The 16,885-nt window shown below is 49.5% G+C and overlaps 40 non-coding genes and 6 pseudogenes across 40 annotated transcripts; all 46 read left to right on the top strand.

Moving 5' to 3' along the window:
* Positions 1–155: 155 nt before the first annotated feature.
* LOC149764062 (5S ribosomal RNA) lies at positions 156–274 on the top strand (annotated as a pseudogene).
* A 247-nt stretch (positions 275–521) lies between these two features.
* On the top strand, positions 522–640 carry LOC149764061 (5S ribosomal RNA). The gene has a single exon (XR_016405361.1). It is a non-coding gene; the product is annotated as a 5S ribosomal RNA (ribosomal RNA).
* A 246-nt stretch (positions 641–886) lies between these two features.
* On the top strand, positions 887–1,005 carry LOC149764060 (5S ribosomal RNA). Its single transcript, XR_016411077.1, has one exon. It is a non-coding gene; the product is annotated as a 5S ribosomal RNA (ribosomal RNA).
* Positions 1,006–1,251: 246 nt separating this feature from the next.
* On the top strand, positions 1,252–1,370 carry LOC149764059 (5S ribosomal RNA). The gene has a single exon (XR_016408413.1). It is a non-coding gene; the product is annotated as a 5S ribosomal RNA (ribosomal RNA).
* A 247-nt stretch (positions 1,371–1,617) lies between these two features.
* On the top strand, positions 1,618–1,736 carry LOC149764058 (5S ribosomal RNA). The gene has a single exon (XR_016411076.1). It is a non-coding gene; the product is annotated as a 5S ribosomal RNA (ribosomal RNA).
* A 246-nt stretch (positions 1,737–1,982) lies between these two features.
* LOC149764057 (5S ribosomal RNA) lies at positions 1,983–2,101 on the top strand (annotated as a pseudogene).
* Positions 2,102–2,348: 247 nt separating this feature from the next.
* Positions 2,349–2,467, top strand: LOC149764056 (5S ribosomal RNA). Its single transcript, XR_016403490.1, has one exon. It is a non-coding gene; the product is annotated as a 5S ribosomal RNA (ribosomal RNA).
* A 246-nt stretch (positions 2,468–2,713) lies between these two features.
* On the top strand, positions 2,714–2,832 carry LOC149764055 (5S ribosomal RNA). The gene has a single exon (XR_016411075.1). It is a non-coding gene; the product is annotated as a 5S ribosomal RNA (ribosomal RNA).
* A 246-nt stretch (positions 2,833–3,078) lies between these two features.
* Positions 3,079–3,197, top strand: LOC149764054 (5S ribosomal RNA). The gene has a single exon (XR_016408412.1). It is a non-coding gene; the product is annotated as a 5S ribosomal RNA (ribosomal RNA).
* Positions 3,198–3,444: 247 nt separating this feature from the next.
* Positions 3,445–3,563, top strand: LOC149764053 (5S ribosomal RNA). Its single transcript, XR_016411074.1, has one exon. It is a non-coding gene; the product is annotated as a 5S ribosomal RNA (ribosomal RNA).
* Positions 3,564–3,809: 246 nt separating this feature from the next.
* LOC149764052 (5S ribosomal RNA) lies at positions 3,810–3,928 on the top strand (annotated as a pseudogene).
* Positions 3,929–4,175: 247 nt separating this feature from the next.
* Positions 4,176–4,294, top strand: LOC149764051 (5S ribosomal RNA). Its single transcript, XR_016403489.1, has one exon. It is a non-coding gene; the product is annotated as a 5S ribosomal RNA (ribosomal RNA).
* Positions 4,295–4,540: 246 nt separating this feature from the next.
* LOC149764050 (5S ribosomal RNA) lies at positions 4,541–4,659 on the top strand. Its single transcript, XR_016411073.1, has one exon. It is a non-coding gene; the product is annotated as a 5S ribosomal RNA (ribosomal RNA).
* Positions 4,660–4,905: 246 nt separating this feature from the next.
* LOC149764049 (5S ribosomal RNA) lies at positions 4,906–5,024 on the top strand. Its single transcript, XR_016408411.1, has one exon. It is a non-coding gene; the product is annotated as a 5S ribosomal RNA (ribosomal RNA).
* Positions 5,025–5,271: 247 nt separating this feature from the next.
* Positions 5,272–5,390, top strand: LOC149764048 (5S ribosomal RNA). The gene has a single exon (XR_016404757.1). It is a non-coding gene; the product is annotated as a 5S ribosomal RNA (ribosomal RNA).
* Positions 5,391–5,636: 246 nt separating this feature from the next.
* LOC149764047 (5S ribosomal RNA) lies at positions 5,637–5,755 on the top strand. The gene has a single exon (XR_016403994.1). It is a non-coding gene; the product is annotated as a 5S ribosomal RNA (ribosomal RNA).
* A 246-nt stretch (positions 5,756–6,001) lies between these two features.
* LOC149764046 (5S ribosomal RNA) lies at positions 6,002–6,120 on the top strand. Its single transcript, XR_016403268.1, has one exon. It is a non-coding gene; the product is annotated as a 5S ribosomal RNA (ribosomal RNA).
* Positions 6,121–6,367: 247 nt separating this feature from the next.
* LOC149764045 (5S ribosomal RNA) lies at positions 6,368–6,486 on the top strand. The gene has a single exon (XR_016411072.1). It is a non-coding gene; the product is annotated as a 5S ribosomal RNA (ribosomal RNA).
* Positions 6,487–6,732: 246 nt separating this feature from the next.
* LOC149764044 (5S ribosomal RNA) lies at positions 6,733–6,851 on the top strand. Its single transcript, XR_016405782.1, has one exon. It is a non-coding gene; the product is annotated as a 5S ribosomal RNA (ribosomal RNA).
* Positions 6,852–7,099: 248 nt separating this feature from the next.
* On the top strand, positions 7,100–7,218 carry LOC149764043 (5S ribosomal RNA). Its single transcript, XR_016403487.1, has one exon. It is a non-coding gene; the product is annotated as a 5S ribosomal RNA (ribosomal RNA).
* Positions 7,219–7,464: 246 nt separating this feature from the next.
* LOC149764042 (5S ribosomal RNA) lies at positions 7,465–7,583 on the top strand. The gene has a single exon (XR_016411070.1). It is a non-coding gene; the product is annotated as a 5S ribosomal RNA (ribosomal RNA).
* A 246-nt stretch (positions 7,584–7,829) lies between these two features.
* Positions 7,830–7,948, top strand: LOC149764041 (5S ribosomal RNA). The gene has a single exon (XR_016408410.1). It is a non-coding gene; the product is annotated as a 5S ribosomal RNA (ribosomal RNA).
* A 247-nt stretch (positions 7,949–8,195) lies between these two features.
* LOC149764040 (5S ribosomal RNA) lies at positions 8,196–8,314 on the top strand. Its single transcript, XR_016404756.1, has one exon. It is a non-coding gene; the product is annotated as a 5S ribosomal RNA (ribosomal RNA).
* A 246-nt stretch (positions 8,315–8,560) lies between these two features.
* Positions 8,561–8,679, top strand: LOC149764039 (5S ribosomal RNA). The gene has a single exon (XR_016403993.1). It is a non-coding gene; the product is annotated as a 5S ribosomal RNA (ribosomal RNA).
* A 246-nt stretch (positions 8,680–8,925) lies between these two features.
* Positions 8,926–9,044, top strand: LOC149764038 (5S ribosomal RNA). Its single transcript, XR_016403267.1, has one exon. It is a non-coding gene; the product is annotated as a 5S ribosomal RNA (ribosomal RNA).
* Positions 9,045–9,291: 247 nt separating this feature from the next.
* LOC149764037 (5S ribosomal RNA) lies at positions 9,292–9,410 on the top strand. The gene has a single exon (XR_016411069.1). It is a non-coding gene; the product is annotated as a 5S ribosomal RNA (ribosomal RNA).
* A 246-nt stretch (positions 9,411–9,656) lies between these two features.
* LOC149764036 (5S ribosomal RNA) lies at positions 9,657–9,775 on the top strand. The gene has a single exon (XR_016405781.1). It is a non-coding gene; the product is annotated as a 5S ribosomal RNA (ribosomal RNA).
* A 248-nt stretch (positions 9,776–10,023) lies between these two features.
* On the top strand, positions 10,024–10,142 carry LOC149764035 (5S ribosomal RNA). Its single transcript, XR_016411068.1, has one exon. It is a non-coding gene; the product is annotated as a 5S ribosomal RNA (ribosomal RNA).
* A 246-nt stretch (positions 10,143–10,388) lies between these two features.
* On the top strand, positions 10,389–10,507 carry LOC149764034 (5S ribosomal RNA; annotated as a pseudogene).
* A 246-nt stretch (positions 10,508–10,753) lies between these two features.
* On the top strand, positions 10,754–10,872 carry LOC149764033 (5S ribosomal RNA). The gene has a single exon (XR_016401717.1). It is a non-coding gene; the product is annotated as a 5S ribosomal RNA (ribosomal RNA).
* Positions 10,873–11,118: 246 nt separating this feature from the next.
* Positions 11,119–11,237, top strand: LOC149764032 (5S ribosomal RNA). The gene has a single exon (XR_016411067.1). It is a non-coding gene; the product is annotated as a 5S ribosomal RNA (ribosomal RNA).
* Positions 11,238–11,483: 246 nt separating this feature from the next.
* On the top strand, positions 11,484–11,602 carry LOC149764031 (5S ribosomal RNA). The gene has a single exon (XR_016408407.1). It is a non-coding gene; the product is annotated as a 5S ribosomal RNA (ribosomal RNA).
* A 247-nt stretch (positions 11,603–11,849) lies between these two features.
* On the top strand, positions 11,850–11,968 carry LOC149764030 (5S ribosomal RNA). Its single transcript, XR_016403486.1, has one exon. It is a non-coding gene; the product is annotated as a 5S ribosomal RNA (ribosomal RNA).
* Positions 11,969–12,214: 246 nt separating this feature from the next.
* Positions 12,215–12,333, top strand: LOC149764029 (5S ribosomal RNA). The gene has a single exon (XR_016412511.1). It is a non-coding gene; the product is annotated as a 5S ribosomal RNA (ribosomal RNA).
* Positions 12,334–12,579: 246 nt separating this feature from the next.
* LOC149764028 (5S ribosomal RNA) lies at positions 12,580–12,698 on the top strand. Its single transcript, XR_016408406.1, has one exon. It is a non-coding gene; the product is annotated as a 5S ribosomal RNA (ribosomal RNA).
* A 247-nt stretch (positions 12,699–12,945) lies between these two features.
* LOC149764027 (5S ribosomal RNA) lies at positions 12,946–13,064 on the top strand. The gene has a single exon (XR_016403485.1). It is a non-coding gene; the product is annotated as a 5S ribosomal RNA (ribosomal RNA).
* Positions 13,065–13,310: 246 nt separating this feature from the next.
* Positions 13,311–13,429, top strand: LOC149764026 (5S ribosomal RNA). Its single transcript, XR_016411066.1, has one exon. It is a non-coding gene; the product is annotated as a 5S ribosomal RNA (ribosomal RNA).
* A 247-nt stretch (positions 13,430–13,676) lies between these two features.
* Positions 13,677–13,795, top strand: LOC149764025 (5S ribosomal RNA). Its single transcript, XR_016411065.1, has one exon. It is a non-coding gene; the product is annotated as a 5S ribosomal RNA (ribosomal RNA).
* Positions 13,796–14,041: 246 nt separating this feature from the next.
* Positions 14,042–14,160, top strand: LOC149764024 (5S ribosomal RNA; annotated as a pseudogene).
* Positions 14,161–14,407: 247 nt separating this feature from the next.
* Positions 14,408–14,526, top strand: LOC149764023 (5S ribosomal RNA). Its single transcript, XR_016403484.1, has one exon. It is a non-coding gene; the product is annotated as a 5S ribosomal RNA (ribosomal RNA).
* Positions 14,527–14,771: 245 nt separating this feature from the next.
* On the top strand, positions 14,772–14,890 carry LOC149764022 (5S ribosomal RNA). The gene has a single exon (XR_016411064.1). It is a non-coding gene; the product is annotated as a 5S ribosomal RNA (ribosomal RNA).
* A 246-nt stretch (positions 14,891–15,136) lies between these two features.
* LOC149764021 (5S ribosomal RNA) lies at positions 15,137–15,255 on the top strand. The gene has a single exon (XR_016408405.1). It is a non-coding gene; the product is annotated as a 5S ribosomal RNA (ribosomal RNA).
* A 247-nt stretch (positions 15,256–15,502) lies between these two features.
* Positions 15,503–15,621, top strand: LOC149764020 (5S ribosomal RNA). The gene has a single exon (XR_016411063.1). It is a non-coding gene; the product is annotated as a 5S ribosomal RNA (ribosomal RNA).
* Positions 15,622–15,867: 246 nt separating this feature from the next.
* LOC149764019 (5S ribosomal RNA) lies at positions 15,868–15,986 on the top strand (annotated as a pseudogene).
* A 247-nt stretch (positions 15,987–16,233) lies between these two features.
* On the top strand, positions 16,234–16,352 carry LOC149764018 (5S ribosomal RNA). The gene has a single exon (XR_016403483.1). It is a non-coding gene; the product is annotated as a 5S ribosomal RNA (ribosomal RNA).
* Positions 16,353–16,598: 246 nt separating this feature from the next.
* Positions 16,599–16,717, top strand: LOC149764017 (5S ribosomal RNA). The gene has a single exon (XR_016411062.1). It is a non-coding gene; the product is annotated as a 5S ribosomal RNA (ribosomal RNA).
* The last annotated feature ends 168 nt before the right edge of the window (positions 16,718–16,885 follow it).

The following is a 16,885-nucleotide window of genomic DNA, read 5'->3' as shown; positions in this document are numbered from 1 at the left end:
CCGAAAATAAACTGAGTCCGGAGACTCGCGGTGCCATGCCGCATAGCGGAACAGCGCGTTGAATCCTACGCCAGAACGGTCCCGGCAGCGCGAATGTCTCGGGCCGTCGCGGTCTGCTGCTTTGTCATAAAAGGGAGTTTCGAAGGGCATGTCATGGGTGCGATCATACCGGCACTAATGCACCGGATCCCATCATAACTCCGCAGTTAGGCGTGCTTGGGCGAGAGAAGTACTAGGATGGGTGACCCCCTGGGAAGTCCTCATGTTGCACCCTTTTTATTTTTTGCCCGCTTTTTTATTTTTTGATAATATTTATTTTTAATTTTTTGGCTTTTGGCTTTTCCTCTTCGGATAATTTTTTTCCCCCGACAATAAACTGGGTCCGGAGACTGGCGGTGCCATGCCGCATAGCGGGACCAGCGCGTTGAATCCTACGCCAGAACGGCCCCGGCAGCGCGAATGTCTTGGGCCGTCGAGGTCTGCTGCTTTGTCATAAAAGGGAGTTTCGAAGGGCATATCATGGGTGCGATCATACCAGCACTAATGCACCTGATCCCATCAGAACTCCGCAGTTAAGCGTGCTTGGGCGAGAGTAGTACTAGGATGGGTGACCCCCTGGGAAGTCTTCGTGTTGCACCCCTTTTATTTTTTGCCCGCTTTTTTATTTTTTGATAACATTTATTTTTTATTTTTCGGCTTTTGGCTTTTCCTCTTCGGATAATTTTTTTCCCCCGAAAATAAACTGAGTCCGGAGACTGGCGGTGCCATGCCGCATAGCGGAACAGCGCGTTGAATCCTACGCCAGAACGGCCCCGGCAGCGCGAATGTCTCGGGCCGTCGAGGTCTGCTGCTTTGTCATAAAAGGGAGTTTCGAAGGGCATGTCATGGGTGCGATCATACCAGCACTAATGCACCGGATCCCATCAGAACTCCGCAGTTAAGCGTGCTTGGGCGAGAGTAGTACTAGGATGGGTGACCCCCTGGGAAGTCCTCGTGTTGCACCCCTTTTATTTTTTGCCCGCTTTTTTATTTTTTGATAACATTTATTTTTTATTTTTCGGCTTTTGGCTTCTCCTCTTCGGATAATTTTTTTCCCCCGAAAATAAACTGTGTCCGGAGACTGGCGGTGCCATGCCGCATAGCGGAACAGCGTGTTGAATCCTACGCCAGAACGGCCCCGGCAGCGCGAATGTCTCGGGCCGTCGAGGTCTGCTACTTTGTCATAAAAGGGAGTTTCGAAGGGCATGTCTTGGGTGCGATCATACCAGCACTAATGCACCGGATCCTATCAGAACTCTGCAGTTAAGCGTGCTTGGGCGAGAGTAGTACTAGGATGGGTGACCCCCTGGGAAGTCCTCATGTTGCACCCTTTTTATTTTTTGCCCGCTTTTTTATTTTTTGATAATATTTATTTTTAATTTTTTGGCTTTTGGTTTTTCCTCTTCGGATAATTTTTTTCCCCCGACAATAAACTGGGTCCGGAGACTGGCGGTGCCATGCCGCATAGCGGGACCAGCGCGTTGAATCCTACGCCAGAACGGCCCCGGCAGCGCGAATGTCTCGGGCCGTCGAGGTCTGCTGCTTTGTCATAAAAGGGAGTTTCGAAGGGCATATCATGGGTGCGATCATACCAGCACTAATGCACCGGATCCCATCAGAACTCCGCAGTTAAGCGTGCTTGGGCGAGAGTAGTACTAGGATGGGTGACCCCCTGGGAAGTCCTCGTGTTGCACCCCTTTTATTTTTTGCCCGCTTTTTTATTTTTTGATAATATTTATTTTTAATTTTTCGGCTTTTGGCTTTTCCTCTTCGGATAATTTTTTTCCCCCGAAAATAAACTGAGTCCGGAGACTCGCGGTGCCATGCCGCATAGCGGAACAGCGCGTTGAATCCTACGCCAGAACGGTCCCGGCAGCGCGAATGTCTCGGGCCGTCGCGGTCTGCTGCTTTGTCATAAAAGGGAGTTTCGAAGGGCATGTCATGGGTGCGATCATACCGGCACTAATGCACCGGATCCCATCATAACTCCGCAGTTAGGCGTGCTTGGGCGAGAGAAGTACTAGGATGGGTGACCCCCTGGGAAGTCCTCATGTTGCACCCTTTTTATTTTTTGCCCGCTTTTTTATTTTTTGATAATATTTATTTTTAATTTTTTGGCTTTTGGCTTTTCCTCTTCGGATAATTTTTTTCCCCCGACAATAAACTGGGTCCGGAGACTGGCGGTGCCATGCCGCATAGCGGGACCAGCGCGTTGAATCCTACGCCAGAACGGCCCCGGCAGCGCGAATGTCTTGGGCCGTCGAGGTCTGCTGCTTTGTCATAAAAGGGAGTTTCGAAGGGCATATCATGGGTGCGATCATACCAGCACTAATGCACCTGATCCCATCAGAACTCCGCAGTTAAGCGTGCTTGGGCGAGAGTAGTACTAGGATGGGTGACCCCCTGGGAAGTCCTCGTGTTGCACCCCTTTTATTTTTTGCCCGCTTTTTTATTTTTTGATAACATTTATTTTTTATTTTTCGGCTTTTGGCTTTTCCTCTTCGGATAATTTTTTTCCCCCGAAAATAAACTGAGTCCGGAGACTGGCGGTGCCATGCCGCATAGCGGAACAGCGCGTTGAATCCTACGCCAGAACGGCCCCGGCAGCGCGAATGTCTCGGGCCGTCGAGGTCTGCTGCTTTGTCATAAAAGGGAGTTTCGAAGGGCATGTCATGGGTGCGATCATACCAGCACTAATGCACCGGATCCCATCAGAACTCCGCAGTTAAGCGTGCTTGGGCGAGAGTAGTACTAGGATGGGTGACCCCCTGGGAAGTCCTCGTGTTGCACCCCTTTTATTTTTTGCCCGCTTTTTTATTTTTTGATAACATTTATTTTTTATTTTTCGGCTTTTGGCTTCTCCTCTTCGGATAATTTTTTTCCCCCGAAAATAAACTGTGTCCGGAGACTGGCGGTGCCATGCCGCATAGCGGAACAGCGTGTTGAATCCTACGCCAGAACGGCCCCGGCAGCGCGAATGTCTCGGGCCGTCGAGGTCTGCTACTTTGTCATAAAAGGGAGTTTCGAAGGGCATGTCTTGGGTGCGATCATACCAGCACTAATGCACCGGATCCTATCAGAACTCTGCAGTTAAGCGTGCTTGGGCGAGAGTAGTACTAGGATGGGTGACCCCCTGGGAAGTCCTCATGTTGCACCCTTTTTATTTTTTGCCCGCTTTTTTATTTTTTGATAATATTTATTTTTAATTTTTTGGCTTTTGGTTTTTCCTCTTCGGATAATTTTTTTCCCCCGACAATAAACTGGGTCCGGAGACTGGCGGTGCCATGCCGCATAGCGGGACCAGCGCGTTGAATCCTACGCCAGAACGGCCCCGGCAGCGCGAATGTCTCGGGCCGTCGAGGTCTGCTGCTTTGTCATAAAAGGGAGTTTCGAAGGGCATATCATGGGTGCGATCATACCAGCACTAATGCACCGGATCCCATCAGAACTCCGCAGTTAAGCGTGCTTGGGCGAGAGTAGTACTAGGATGGGTGACCCCCTGGGAAGTCCTCGTGTTGCACCCCTTTTATTTTTTGCCCGCTTTTTTATTTTTTGATAATATTTATTTTTAATTTTTCGGCTTTTGGCTTTTCCTCTTCGGATAATTTTTTTCCCCCGAAAATAAACTGAGTCCGGAGACTCGCGGTGCCATGCCGCATAGCGGAACAGCGCGTTGAATCCTACGCCAGAACGGTCCCGGCAGCGCGAATGTCTCGGGCCGTCGCGGTCTGCTGCTTTGTCATAAAAGGGAGTTTCGAAGGGCATGTCATGGGTGCGATCATACCGGCACTAATGCACCGGATCCCATCATAACTCCGCAGTTAGGCGTGCTTGGGCGAGAGAAGTACTAGGATGGGTGACCCCCTGGGAAGTCCTCATGTTGCACCCTTTTTATTTTTTGCCCGCTTTTTTATTTTTTGATAATATTTATTTTTAATTTTTTGGCTTTTGGCTTTTCCTCTTCGGATAATTTTTTTCCCCCGACAATAAACTGGGTCCGGAGACTGGCGGTGCCATGCCGCATAGCGGGACCAGCGCGTTGAATCCTACGCCAGAACGGCCCCGGCAGCGCGAATGTCTTGGGCCGTCGAGGTCTGCTGCTTTGTCATAAAAGGGAGTTTCGAAGGGCATATCATGGGTGCGATCATACCAGCACTAATGCACCTGATCCCATCAGAACTCCGCAGTTAAGCGTGCTTGGGCGAGAGTAGTACTAGGATGGGTGACCCCCTGGGAAGTCCTCGTGTTGCACCCCTTTTATTTTTTGCCCGCTTTTTTATTTTTTGATAACATTTATTTTTTATTTTTCGGCTTTTGGCTTTTCCTCTTCGGATAATTTTTTTCCCCCGAAAATAAACTGAGTCCGGAGACTGGCGGTGCCATGCCGCATAGCGGAACAGCGCGTTGAATCCTACGCCAGAACGGCCCCGGCAGCGCGAATGTCTCGGGCCGTCGAGGTCTGCTGCTTTGTCATAAAAGGGAGTTTCGAAGGGCATGTCATGGGTGCGATCATACCAGCACTAATGCACCGGATCCCATCAGAACTCCGCAGTTAAGCGTGCTTGGGCGAGAGTAGTACTAGGATGGGTGACCCCCTGGGAAGTCCTCGTGTTGCACCCCTTTTATTTTTTGCCCGCTTTTTTATTTTTTGATAACATTTATTTTTTATTTTTCGGCTTTTGGCTTCTCCTCTTCGGATAATTTTTTTCCCCCGAAAATAAACTGTGTCCGGAGACTGGCGGTGCCATGCCGCATAGCGGAACAGCGTGTTGAATCCTACGCCAGAACGGCCCCGGCAGCGCGAATGTCTCGGGCCGTCGAGGTCTGCTACTTTGTCATAAAAGGGAGTTTCGAAGGGCATGCCTTGGGTGCGATCATACCAGCACTAATGCACCGGATCCTATCAGAACTCTGCAGTTAAGCGTGCTTGGGCGAGAGTAGTACTAGGATGGGTGACCCCCTGGGAAGTCCTCATGTTGCACCCTTTTTATTTTTTGCCCGCTTTTTTATTTTTTGATAATATTTATTTTTAATTTTTTGGCTTTTGGTTTTTCCTCTTCGGATAATTTTTTTCCCCCGACAATAAACTGGGTCCGGAGACTGGCGGTGCCATGCCGCATAGCGGGACCAGCGCGTTGAATCCTACGCCAGAACGGCCCCGGCAGCGCGAATGTCTCGGGCCGTCGAGGTCTGCTGCTTTGTCATAAAAGGGAGTTTCGAAGGGCATATCATGGGTGCGATCATACCAGCACTAATGCACCTGATCCCATCAGAACTCCGCAGTTAAGCGTGCTTGGGCGAGAGCAGTACTAGGATGGGTGACCCCCTGGGAAGTCCTCGTGTTGCACCCCTTTTATTTTTTGCCCGCTTTTTTCTTTTTTGATAACATTTATTTTTAATTTTTTGGCTTTTGGCTTTTCCTCTTCGGATAATTTTTTTCCCTCGAAAATAAACTGAGTCCGGAGACTCGCGGTGCCATGCCGCATAGCGGAACAGCGCATTGAATCCTACGCCAGAACGGCCCCGGCAGCGCGAATGTCTCGGGCCGTCGAGGTCTGCTACTTTGTCATAAAAGGGTGTTTCGATGGGCATGTCATGGGTGCGATCATACCAGCACTAATGCACCGGATCCCATCAGAACTCCGCAGTTAAGCGTGCTTGGGCGAGAGTAGTACTAGGATGGGTGACCCCCTGGGAAGTCCTCATGTTGCACCCCTTTTATTTTTTGCCCGCTTTTTTATTTTTTGATAATATTTATTTTTAATTTTTCGGCTTTTGGCTTTTCCTCTTCGGATAATTTTTTTCCCCCGAAAATAAACTGAGTCCGGAGACTCGCGGTGCCATGCCGCATAGCAGAACAGCGCGTTGAATCCTACGCCAGAACGGCCCCGGCATCGCGAATGTCTCGGTCCGTCGAGGTCTGCTGCTTTGTCATAAAAGGGAGTTTCGAAGGGCATGTCATGGGTGCGATCATACCAGCACTAATGCACCGGATCCCATCAGAACTCCGCAGTTAAGCGTGCTTGGGCGAGAGTAGTACTAGGATGGGTGACCCCCTGGAAAGTCCTCGTGTTGCACCCTTTTTATTTTTTTCTCCACTTTTTTATTTTTTGATAATATTTATTTTTAATTTTTCGGCTTTTGGCTTTTCCTCTTCGGATAATTTTTTTCCCCCGAAAATAAACTGAGTCCGGAGACTGGCGGTGCCATGCCGCATAGCGGAACAGCGCGTTGAATCCTACGCCAGAACGGCCCCGGCAGCGCGAATGTCTCGGGCCGTCGAGGTCTGCTGCTTTGTCATAAAAGGGAGTTTCGATGGGCATGTCATGGGTGCGATCATACCAGCACTAATGCACCGGATCCCATCAGAACTCCGCAGTTAAGCGTGCTTGGGCGAGAGTAGTACTAGGATGGGTGACCCCCTGGGAAGTCCTCGTGTTGCACCCCTTTTATTTTTTGCCCGCTTTTTTATTTTTTGATAATATTTATTTTTAATTTTTCGGCTTTTGGCTTTTCCTCTTCGGATAATTTTTTTCCCCCGAAAATAAACTGAGTCCGGAGACTCGCGGTGCCATGCCGCATAGCGGAACAGCGCGTTGAATCCTACGCCAGAACGGCCCCGGCAGCGCGAATGTCTCGGGCCGTCGAGGTCTGCTGCTTTGTCATAAAAGGGAGTTTCGAAGGGCATGTCATGGGTGCGATCATACCAGCACTAATGCAACGGATCCCATCAGAACTCCGCAGTTAACCGTGCTTGGGCGAGAGTAGTACTAGGATGGGTGACCCCCTGGGAAGTCCTCGTGTTGCACCCTTTTTATTTTTTTCTCCACTTTTTTATTTTTTGATAATATTTATTTTTAATTTTTCGGCTTTTGGCTTTTCCTCTTCGGATAATTTTTTTCCCCCGAAAATAAACTGAGTCCGGAGACTGGCGGTGCCATGCCGCATAGCGGGAATAGCGCGTTGAATCCTACGCCAGAACGGCCCCGGCGGCGCGAATGTCTTGGGCCGTCGAGGTCTGCTGCTTTGTCATAAAAGGGAGTTTCGAAGGGCATATCATGGGTGCGATCATACCAGCACTAATGCACCTGATCCCATCAGAACTCCGCAGTTAAGCGTGCTTGGGCGAGAGTAGTACTAGGATGGGTGACCCCCTGGGAAGTCCTCGTGTTGCACCCCTTTTATTTTTTGCCCGGTTTTTTATTTTTTGATAACATTTATTTTTTATTTTTCGGCTTTTGGCTTTTCCTCTTCGGATAATTTTTTTCCCCCGAAAATAAACTGAGTCCGGAGACTGGCGGTGCCATGCCGCATAGCGGAACAGCGCGTTGAATCCTACGCCAGAACGGCCCCGGCAGCGCGAATGTCTCGGGCCGTCGAGGTCTGCTGCTTTGTCATAAAAGGGAGTTTCGAAGGGCATGTCATGGGTGCGATCATACCAGCACTAATGCACCGGATCCCATCAGAACTCCGCAGTTAAGCGTGCTTGGGCGAGAGTAGTACTAGGATGGGTGACCCCCTGGGAAGTCCTCGTGTTGCACCCCTTTTATTTTTTGCCCGCTTTTTTATTTTTTGATAACATTTATTTTTTATTTTTCGGCTTTTGGCTTCTCCTCTTCGGATAATTTTTTTCCCCCGAAAATAAACTGTGTCCGGAGACTGGCGGTGCCATGCCGCATAGCGGAACAGCGTGTTGAATCCTACGCCAGAACGGCCCCGGCAGCGCGAATGTCTCGGGCCGTCGAGGTCTGCTACTTTGTCATAAAAGGGAGTTTCGAAGGGCATGCCTTGGGTGCGATCATACCAGCACTAATGCACCGGATCCTATCAGAACTCTGCAGTTAAGCGTGCTTGGGCGAGAGTAGTACTAGGATGGGTGACCCCCTGGGAAGTCCTCATGTTGCACCCTTTTTATTTTTTGCCCGCTTTTTTATTTTTTGATAATATTTATTTTTAATTTTTTGGCTTTTGGTTTTTCCTCTTCGGATAATTTTTTTCCCCCGACAATAAACTGGGTCCGGAGACTGGCGGTGCCATGCCGCATAGCGGGACCAGCGCGTTGAATCCTACGCCAGAACGGCCCCGGCAGCGCGAATGTCTCGGGCCGTCGAGGTCTGCTGCTTTGTCATAAAAGGGAGTTTCGAAGGGCATATCATGGGTGCGATCATACCAGCACTAATGCACCTGATCCCATCAGAACTCCGCAGTTAAGCGTGCTTGGGCGAGAGCAGTACTAGGATGGGTGACCCCCTGGGAAGTCCTCGTGTTGCACCCCTTTTATTTTTTGCCCGCTTTTTTCTTTTTTGATAACATTTATTTTTAATTTTTTGGCTTTTGGCTTTTCCTCTTCGGATAATTTTTTTCCCTCGAAAATAAACTGAGTCCGGAGACTCGCGGTGCCATGCCGCATAGCGGAACAGCGCATTGAATCCTACGCCAGAACGGCCCCGGCAGCGCGAATGTCTCGGGCCGTCGAGGTCTGCTACTTTGTCATAAAAGGGTGTTTCGATGGGCATGTCATGGGTGCGATCATACCAGCACTAATGCACCGGATCCCATCAGAACTCCGCAGTTAAGCGTGCTTGGGCGAGAGTAGTACTAGGATGGGTGACCCCCTGGGAAGTCCTCATGTTGCACCCCTTTTATTTTTTGCCCGCTTTTTTATTTTTTGATAATATTTATTTTTAATTTTTCGGCTTTTGGCTTTTCCTCTTCGGATAATTTTTTTCCCCCGAAAATAAACTGAGTCCGGAGACTCGCGGTGCCATGCCGCATAGCAGAACAGCGCGTTGAATCCTACGCCAGAACGGCCCCGGCATCGCGAATGTCTCGGTCCGTCGAGGTCTGCTGCTTTGTCATAAAAGGGAGTTTCGAAGGGCATGTCATGGGTGCGATCATACCAGCACTAATGCACCGGATCCCATCAGAACTCCGCAGTTAAGCGTGCTTGGGCGAGAGTAGTACTAGGATGGGTGACCCCCTGGAAAGTCCTCGTGTTGCACCCTTTTTATTTTTTTCTCCACTTTTTTATTTTTTGATAATATTTATTTTTAATTTTTCGGCTTTTGGCTTTTCCTCTTCGGATAATTTTTTTCCCCCGAAAATAAACTGAGTCCGGAGACTGGCGGTGCCATGCCGCATAGCGGAACAGCGCGTTGAATCCTACGCCAGAACGGCCCCGGCAGCGCGAATGTCTCGGGCCGTCGAGGTCTGCTGCTTTGTCATAAAAGGGAGTTTCGATGGGCATGTCATGGGTGCGATCATACCAGCACTAATGCACCGGATCCCATCAGAACTCCGCAGTTAAGCGTGCTTGGGCGAGAGTAGTACTAGGATGGGTGACCCCCTGGGAAGTCCTCGTGTTGCACCCCTTTTATTTTTTGCCCGCTTTTTTATTTTTTGATAATATTTATTTTTAATTTTTCGGCTTTTGGCTTTTCCTCTTCGGATAATTTTTTTCCCCCGAAAATAAACTGAGTCCGGAGACTCGCGGTGCCATGCCGCATAGCGGAACAGCGCGTTGAATCCTACGCCAGAACGGCCCCGGCAGCGCGAATGTCTCGGGCCGTCGAGGTCTGCTGCTTTGTCATAAAAGGGAGTTTCGAAGGGCATGTCATGGGTGCGATCATACCAGCACTAATGCAACGGATCCCATCAGAACTCCGCAGTTAACCGTGCTTGGGCGAGAGTAGTACTAGGATGGGTGACCCCCTGGGAAGTCCTCGTGTTGCACCCTTTTTATTTTTTTCTCCACTTTTTTATTTTTTGATAATATTTATTTTTAATTTTTCGGCTTTTGGCTTTTCCTCTTCGGATAATTTTTTTCCCCCGAAAATAAACTGAGTCCGGAGACTGGCGGTGCCATGCCGCATAGCGGGAATAGCGCGTTGAATCCTACGCCAGAACGGCCCCGGCGGCGCGAATGTCTCGGGCCGTCGAGGTCTGCTGCTTTGTCATAAAAGGGAGTTTCGATGGGCATGTCATGGGTGCGATCATACCAGCACTAATGCACCGGATCCCATCAGAACTCCGCAGTTAAGCGTGCTTGGGCGAGAGTAGTACTAGGATGGGTGACCCCCTGGGAAGTCCTCGTGTTGCACCCCTTTTATTTTTTGCCCGCTTTTTTATTTTTTGATAATATTTATTTTTAATTTTTCGGCTTTTGGCTTTTCCTCTTCGGATAATTTTTTTCCCCCGAAAATAAACTGAGTCCGGAGACTCGCGGTGCCATGCCGCATAGCGGAACAGCGCGTTGAATCCTACGCCAGAACGGCCCCGGCAGCGCGAATGTCTCGGGCCGTCGCGGTCTGCTGCTTTGTCATAAAAGGGAGTTTCGAAGGGCATGTCATGGGTGCGATCATACCAGCACTAATGCACCGGATCCCATCATAACTCCGCAGTTAGGCGTGCTTGGGCGAGAGAAGTACTAGGATGGGTGACCCCCTGGGAAGTCCTCGTGTTGCACCCTTTTTATTTTTTGCCCGCTTTTTTATTTTTTGATAATATTTATTTTTAATTTTTTGGCTTTTGGCTTTTCCTCTTCGGATAATTTTTTCCCCCCGAAAATAAACTGAGTCCGGAGACTGGCGGTGCCATGCCGCATAGCGGAACAGCGCGTTGAATTCTACGCCAGAACGGCCCCGGCAGCGCGAATGTCTCGGGCCGTCGAGGTCTGCTGCTTTATCATAAAAGGGAGTTTCGAAGGGCATGTCATGGGTGCGATCATACCAGCACTAATACACCGGATCCCATCAGAACTCCGCAGTTAAGCGTGCTTGGGCGAGAGTAGTACTAGGATGGGTGACCCCCTGGGAAGTCCTCGTGTTGCACCCCTTTTATTTTTTGCCCGCTTTTTTATTTTTTGATAACATTTATTTTTTATTTTTCGGCTTTTGGCTTTTCCTCTTCGGATAATTTTTTTCCCCCGAAAATAAACTCAGTCCGGAGACTGGCGGTGCCATGCCGCATAGCGGAACAGCGCGTTGAATCCTACGCCAGAACGGCCCCGGCAGCGCGAATGTCTCGGGCCGTCGAGGTCTGCTGCTTTGTCATAAAAGGGAGTTTCGAAGGGCATGTCATGGGTGCGATCATACCAGCACTAATGCACCGGATCCCATCAGAACTCCGCAGTTAAGCGTGCTTGGGCGAGAGTAGTACTAGGATGGGTGACCCCCTGGGAAGTCCTCGTGTTGCACCCCTTTTATTTTTTGCCCGCTTTTTTATTTTTTGATAACATTTATTTTTTATTTTTCGGCTTTTGGCTTTTCCTCTTCGGATAATTTTTTTCTCCCGAAAATAAACTGAGTCCGGAGACTGGCGGTGCCATGCCGCATAGCGGAACAGCGTGTTGAATCCTACGCCAGAACGGCCCCGGCAGCGCGAATGTCTCGGGCCGTCGAGGTCTGCTACTTTGTCATAAAAGGGAGTTTCGAAGGGCATGTCTTGGGTGCGATCATACCAGCACTAATGCACCGGATCCTATCAGAACTCTGCAGTTAAGCGTGCTTGGGCGAGAGTAGTACTAGGATGGGTGACCCCCTGGGAAGTCCTCATGTTGCACCCTTTTTATTTTTTGCCCGCTTTTTTATTTTTTGATAATATTTATTTTTAATTTTTTGGCTTTTGGCTTTTCCTCTTCGGATAATTTTTTTCCCCCGACAATAAACTGGGTCCGGAGACTGGCGGTGCCATGCCGCATAGCGGGACCAGCGCGTTGAATCCTACGCCAGAACGGCCCCGGCAGCGCGAATGTCTCGGGCCGTCGAGGTCTGCTGCTTTGTCATAAAAGGGAGTTTCGAAGGGCATATCATGGGTGCGATCATACCAGCACTAATGCACCTGATCCCATCAGAACTCCGCAGTTAAGCGTGCTTGGGCGAGAGTAGTACTAGGATGGGTGACCCCCTGGGAAGTCCTCGTGTTGCACCCCTTTTATTTTTTGCCCGCTTTTTTATTTTTTGATAACATTTATTTTTTATTTTTCGGCTTTTGGCTTTTCCTCTTCGGATAATTTTTTTCCCCCGAAAATAAACTGAGTCCGGAGACTGGCGGTGCCATGCCGCATAGCGGAACAGCGCGTTGAATCCTACGCCAGAACGGCCCCGGCAGCGCGAATGTCTCGGGCCGTCGAGGTCTGCTGCTTTGTCATAAAAGGGAGTTTCGAAGGGCATGTCATGGGTGCGATCATACCAGCACTAATGCACCGGATCCCATCAGAACTCCGTAGTTAAGCGTGCTTGGGCGAGAGTAGTACTAGGATGGGTGACCCCCTGGGAAGTCCTCGTGTTGCACCCCTTTTATTTTTTGCCCGCTTTTTTATTTTTTGATAACATTTATTTTTTATTTTTCGGCTTTTGGCTTCTCCTCTTCGGATAATTTTTTTCCCCCGAAAATAAACTGAGTCCGGAGACTGGCGGTGCCATGCCGCATAGCGGAACAGCGTGTTGAATCCTACGCCAGAACGGCCCCGGCAGCGCGAATGTCTCGGGCCGTCGAGGTCTGCTACTTTGTCATAAAAGGGAGTTTCGAAGGGCATGTCTTGGGTGCGATCATACCAGCACTAATGCACCGGATCCTATCAGAACTCTGCAGTTAAGCGTGCTTGGGCGAGAGTAGTACTAGGATGGGTGACCCCCTGGGAAGTCCTCATGTTGCACCCTTTTTATTTTTTGCCCGCTTTTTTATTTTTTGATAATATTTATTTTTAATTTTTTGGCTTTTGGCTTTTCCTCTTCGGATAATTTTTTTCCCCCGACAATAAACTGGGTCCGGAGACTGGCGGTGCCATGCCACATAGCGGGACCAGCGCGTTGAATCCTACGCCAGAACGGCCCCGGCAGCGCGAATGTCTCGGGCCGTCGAGGTCTGCTGCTTTGTCATAAAAGGGAGTTTCGAAGGGCATATCATGGGTGCGATCATACCAGCACTAATGCACCTGATCCCATCAGAACTCCGCAGTTAAGCGTGCTTGGGCGAGAGTAGTACTAGGATGGGTGACCCCCTGGGAAGTCCTCGTGTTGCACCCCTTTTATTTTTTGCCCGCTTTTTTCTTTTTTGATAACATTTATTTTTAATTTTTTGGCTTTTGGCTTTTCCTCTTCGGATAATTTTTTTCCCTCGAAAATAAACTGAGTCCGGAGACTCGCGGTGCCATGCCGCATAGCGGAACAGCGCATTGAATCCTACGCCAGAACGGCCCCGGCAGCGCGAATGTCTCGGGCCGTCGAGGTCTGCTGCTTTGTCATAAAAGGGTGTTTCGATGGGCATGTCATGGGTGCGATCATACCAGCACTAATGCACCGGATCCCATCAGAACTCCGCAGTTAAGCGTGCTTGGGCGAGAGTAGTACTAGGATGGGTGACCCCCTGGGAAGTCCTCGTGTTGCACCCCTTTTATTTTTTGCCCGCTTTTTTATTTTTTGATAATATTTATTTTTAATTTTTCGGCTTTTGGCTTTTCCTCTTCGGATAATTTTTTTCCCCCGACAATAAACTGAGTCCGGAGACTGGCGGTGCCATGCCGCATAGCGGGAATAGCGCGTTGAATCCTACGCCAGAACGGCCCCGGCGGCGCGAATGTCTCGGGCCGTCGAGGTCTGCTGCTTTGTCATAAAAGGGAGTTTCGATGGGCATGTCATGGGTGCGATCATACCAGCACTAATGCACCGGATCCCATCAGAACTCCGCAGTTAAGCGTGCTTGGGCGAGAGTAGTACTAGGATGGGTGACCCCCTGGGAAGTCCTCGTGTTGCACCCCTTTTATTTTTTGCCCGCTTTTTTATTTTTTGATAATATTTATTTTTAATTTTTCGGCTTTTGGCTTTTCCTCTTCGGATAATTTTTTTCCCCCGAAAATAAACTGAGTCCGGAGACTCGCGGTGCCATGCCGCATAGCGGAACAGCGCGTTGAATCCTACGCCAGAACGGTCCCGGCAGCGCGAATGTCTCGGGCCGTCGCGGTCTGCTGCTTTGTCATAAAAGGGAGTTTCGAAGGGCATGTCATGGGTGCGATCATACCGGCACTAATGCACCGGATCCCATCATAACTCCGCAGTTAGGCGTGCTTGGGCGAGAGAAGTACTAGGATGGGTGACCCCCTGGGAAGTCCTCATGTTGCACCCTTTTTATTTTTTGCCCGCTTTTTTATTTTTTGATAATATTTATTTTTAATTTTTTGGCTTTTGGCTTTTCCTCTTCGGATAATTTTTTTCCCCCGACAATAAACTGGGTCCGGAGACTGGCGGTGCCATGCCGCATAGCGGGACCAGCGCGTTGAATCCTACGCCAGAACGGCCCCGGCAGCGCGAATGTCTTGGGCCGTCGAGGTCTGCTGCTTTGTCATAAAAGGGAGTTTCGAAGGGCATATCATGGGTGCGATCATACCAGCACTAATGCACCTGATCCCATCAGAACTCCGCAGTTAAGCGTGCTTGGGCGAGAGTAGTACTAGGATGGGTGACCCCCTGGGAAGTCCTCGTGTTGCACCCCTTTTATTTTTTGCCCGCTTTTTTATTTTTTGATAACATTTATTTTTTATTTTTCGGCTTTTGGCTTTTCCTCTTCGGATAATTTTTTCCCCCGAAAATAAACTGAGTCCGGAGACTGGCGGTGCCATGCCGCATAGCGGAACAGCGCGTTGAATCCTACGCCAGAACGGCCCCGGCAGCGCGAATGTCTCGGGCCGTCGAGGTCTGCTGCTTTGTCATAAAAGGGAGTTTCGAAGGGCATGTCATGGGTGCGATCATACCAGCACTAATGCACCGGATCCCATCAGAACTCCGCAGTTAAGCGTGCTTGGGCGAGAGTAGTACTAGGATGGGTGACCCCCTGGGAAGTCCTCGTGTTGCACCCCTTTTATTTTTTGCCCGCTTTTTTATTTTTTGATAACATTTATTTTTTATTTTTCGGCTTTTGGCTTCTCCTCTTCGGATAATTTTTTTCCCCCGAAAATAAACTGTGTCCGGAGACTGGCGGTGCCATGCCGCATAGCGGAACAGCGTGTTGAATCCTACGCCAGAACGGCCCCGGCAGCGCGAATGTCTCGGGCCGTCGAGGTCTGCTACTTTGTCATAAAAGGGAGTTTCGAAGGGCATGTCTTGGGTGCGATCATACCAGCACTAATGCACCGGATCCTATCAGAACTCTGCAGTTAAGCGTGCTTGGGCGAGAGTAGTACTAGGATGGGTGACCCCCTGGGAAGTCCTCATGTTGCACCCTTTTTATTTTTTGCCCGCTTTTTTATTTTTTGATAATATTTATTTTTAATTTTTTGGCTTTTGGTTTTTCCTCTTCGGATAATTTTTTTCCCCCGACAATAAACTGGGTCCGGAGACTGGCGGTGCCATGCCGCATAGCGGGACCAGCGCGTTGAATCCTACGCCAGAACGGCCCCGGCAGCGCGAATGTCTCGGGCCGTCGAGGTCTGCTGCTTTGTCATAAAAGGGAGTTTCGAAGGGCATATCATGGGTGCGATCATACCAGCACTAATGCACCGGATCCCATCAGAACTCCGCAGTTAAGCGTGCTTGGGCGAGAGTAGTACTAGGATGGGTGACCCCCTGGGAAGTCCTCGTGTTGCACCCCTTTTATTTTTTGCCCGCTTTTTTATTTTTTGATAATATTTATTTTTAATTTTTCGGCTTTTGGCTTTTCCTCTTCGGATAATTTTTTTCCCCCGAAAATAAACTGAGTCCGGAGACTCGCGGTGCCATGCCGCATAGCGGAACAGCGCGTTGAATCCTACGCCAGAACGGTCCCGGCAGCGCGAATGTCTCGGGCTGTCGCGGTCTGCTGCTTTGTCATAAAAGGGAGTTTCGAAGGGCATGTCATGGGTGCGATCATACCAGCACTAATGCACCGGATCCCATCATAACTCCGCAGTTAGGCGTGCTTGGGCGAGAGAAGTACTAGGATGGGTGACCCCCTGGGAAGTCCTCATGTTGCACCCTTTTTATTTTTTGCCCGCTTTTTTATTTTTTGATAATATTTATTTTTAATTTTTTGGCTTTTGGCTTTTCCTCTTCGGATAATTTTTTTCCCCCGACAATAAACTGGGTCCGGAGACTGGCGGTGCCATGCCGCATAGCGGGACCAGCGCGTTGAATCCTACGCCAGAACGGCCCCGGCAGCGCGAATGTCTTGGGCCGTCGAGGTCTGCTGCTTTGTCATAAAAGGGAGTTTCGAAGGGCATATCATGGGTGCGATCATACCAGCACTAATGCACCTGATCCCATCAGAACTCCGCAGTTAAGCGTGCTTGGGCGAGAGTAGTACTAGGATGGGTGACCCCCTGGGAAGTCCTCGTGTTGCACCCCTTTTATTTTTTGCCCGCTTTTTTATTTTTTGATAACATTTATTTTTTATTTTTCGGCTTTTGGCTTTTCCTCTTCGGATAATTTTTTTCCCCCGAAAATAAACTGAGTCCGGAGACTGGCGGTGCCATGCCGCATAGCGGAACAGCGCGTTGAATCCTACGCCAGAACGGCCCCGGCAGCGCGAATGTCTCGGGCCGTCGAGGTCTGCTGCTTTGTCATAAAAGGGAGTTTCGAAGGGCATGTCATGGGTGCGATCATACCAGCACTAATGCACCGGATCCCATCAGAACTCCGCAGTTAAGCGTGCTTGGGCGAGAGTAGTACTAGGATGGGTGACCCCCTGGGAAGTCCTCGTGTTGCACCCCTTTTATTTTTTGCCCGCTTTTTTATTTTTTGATAACATTTATTTTTTATTTTTCGGCTTTTGGCTTCTCCTCTTCGGATAATTTTTTTCCCCCGAAAATAAACTGTGTCCGGAGACTGGCGGTGCCATGCCGCATAGCGGAACAGCGTGTTGAATCCTACGCCAGAAC

Source organism: Phoenix dactylifera, chromosome 4 (genome assembly GCF_051530095.1).
Source record: "Phoenix dactylifera cultivar Ajwa chromosome 4, Ajwa_hap1_PhDact_Kaust_v1.1, whole genome shotgun sequence".
Lineage (NCBI taxonomy): Eukaryota > Viridiplantae > Streptophyta > Magnoliopsida > Arecales > Arecaceae > Phoenix > Phoenix dactylifera.
The sequence above is the reverse complement of the archived record's forward strand: the minus strand, read 5'-3'. Positions and strand labels throughout refer to the sequence as shown.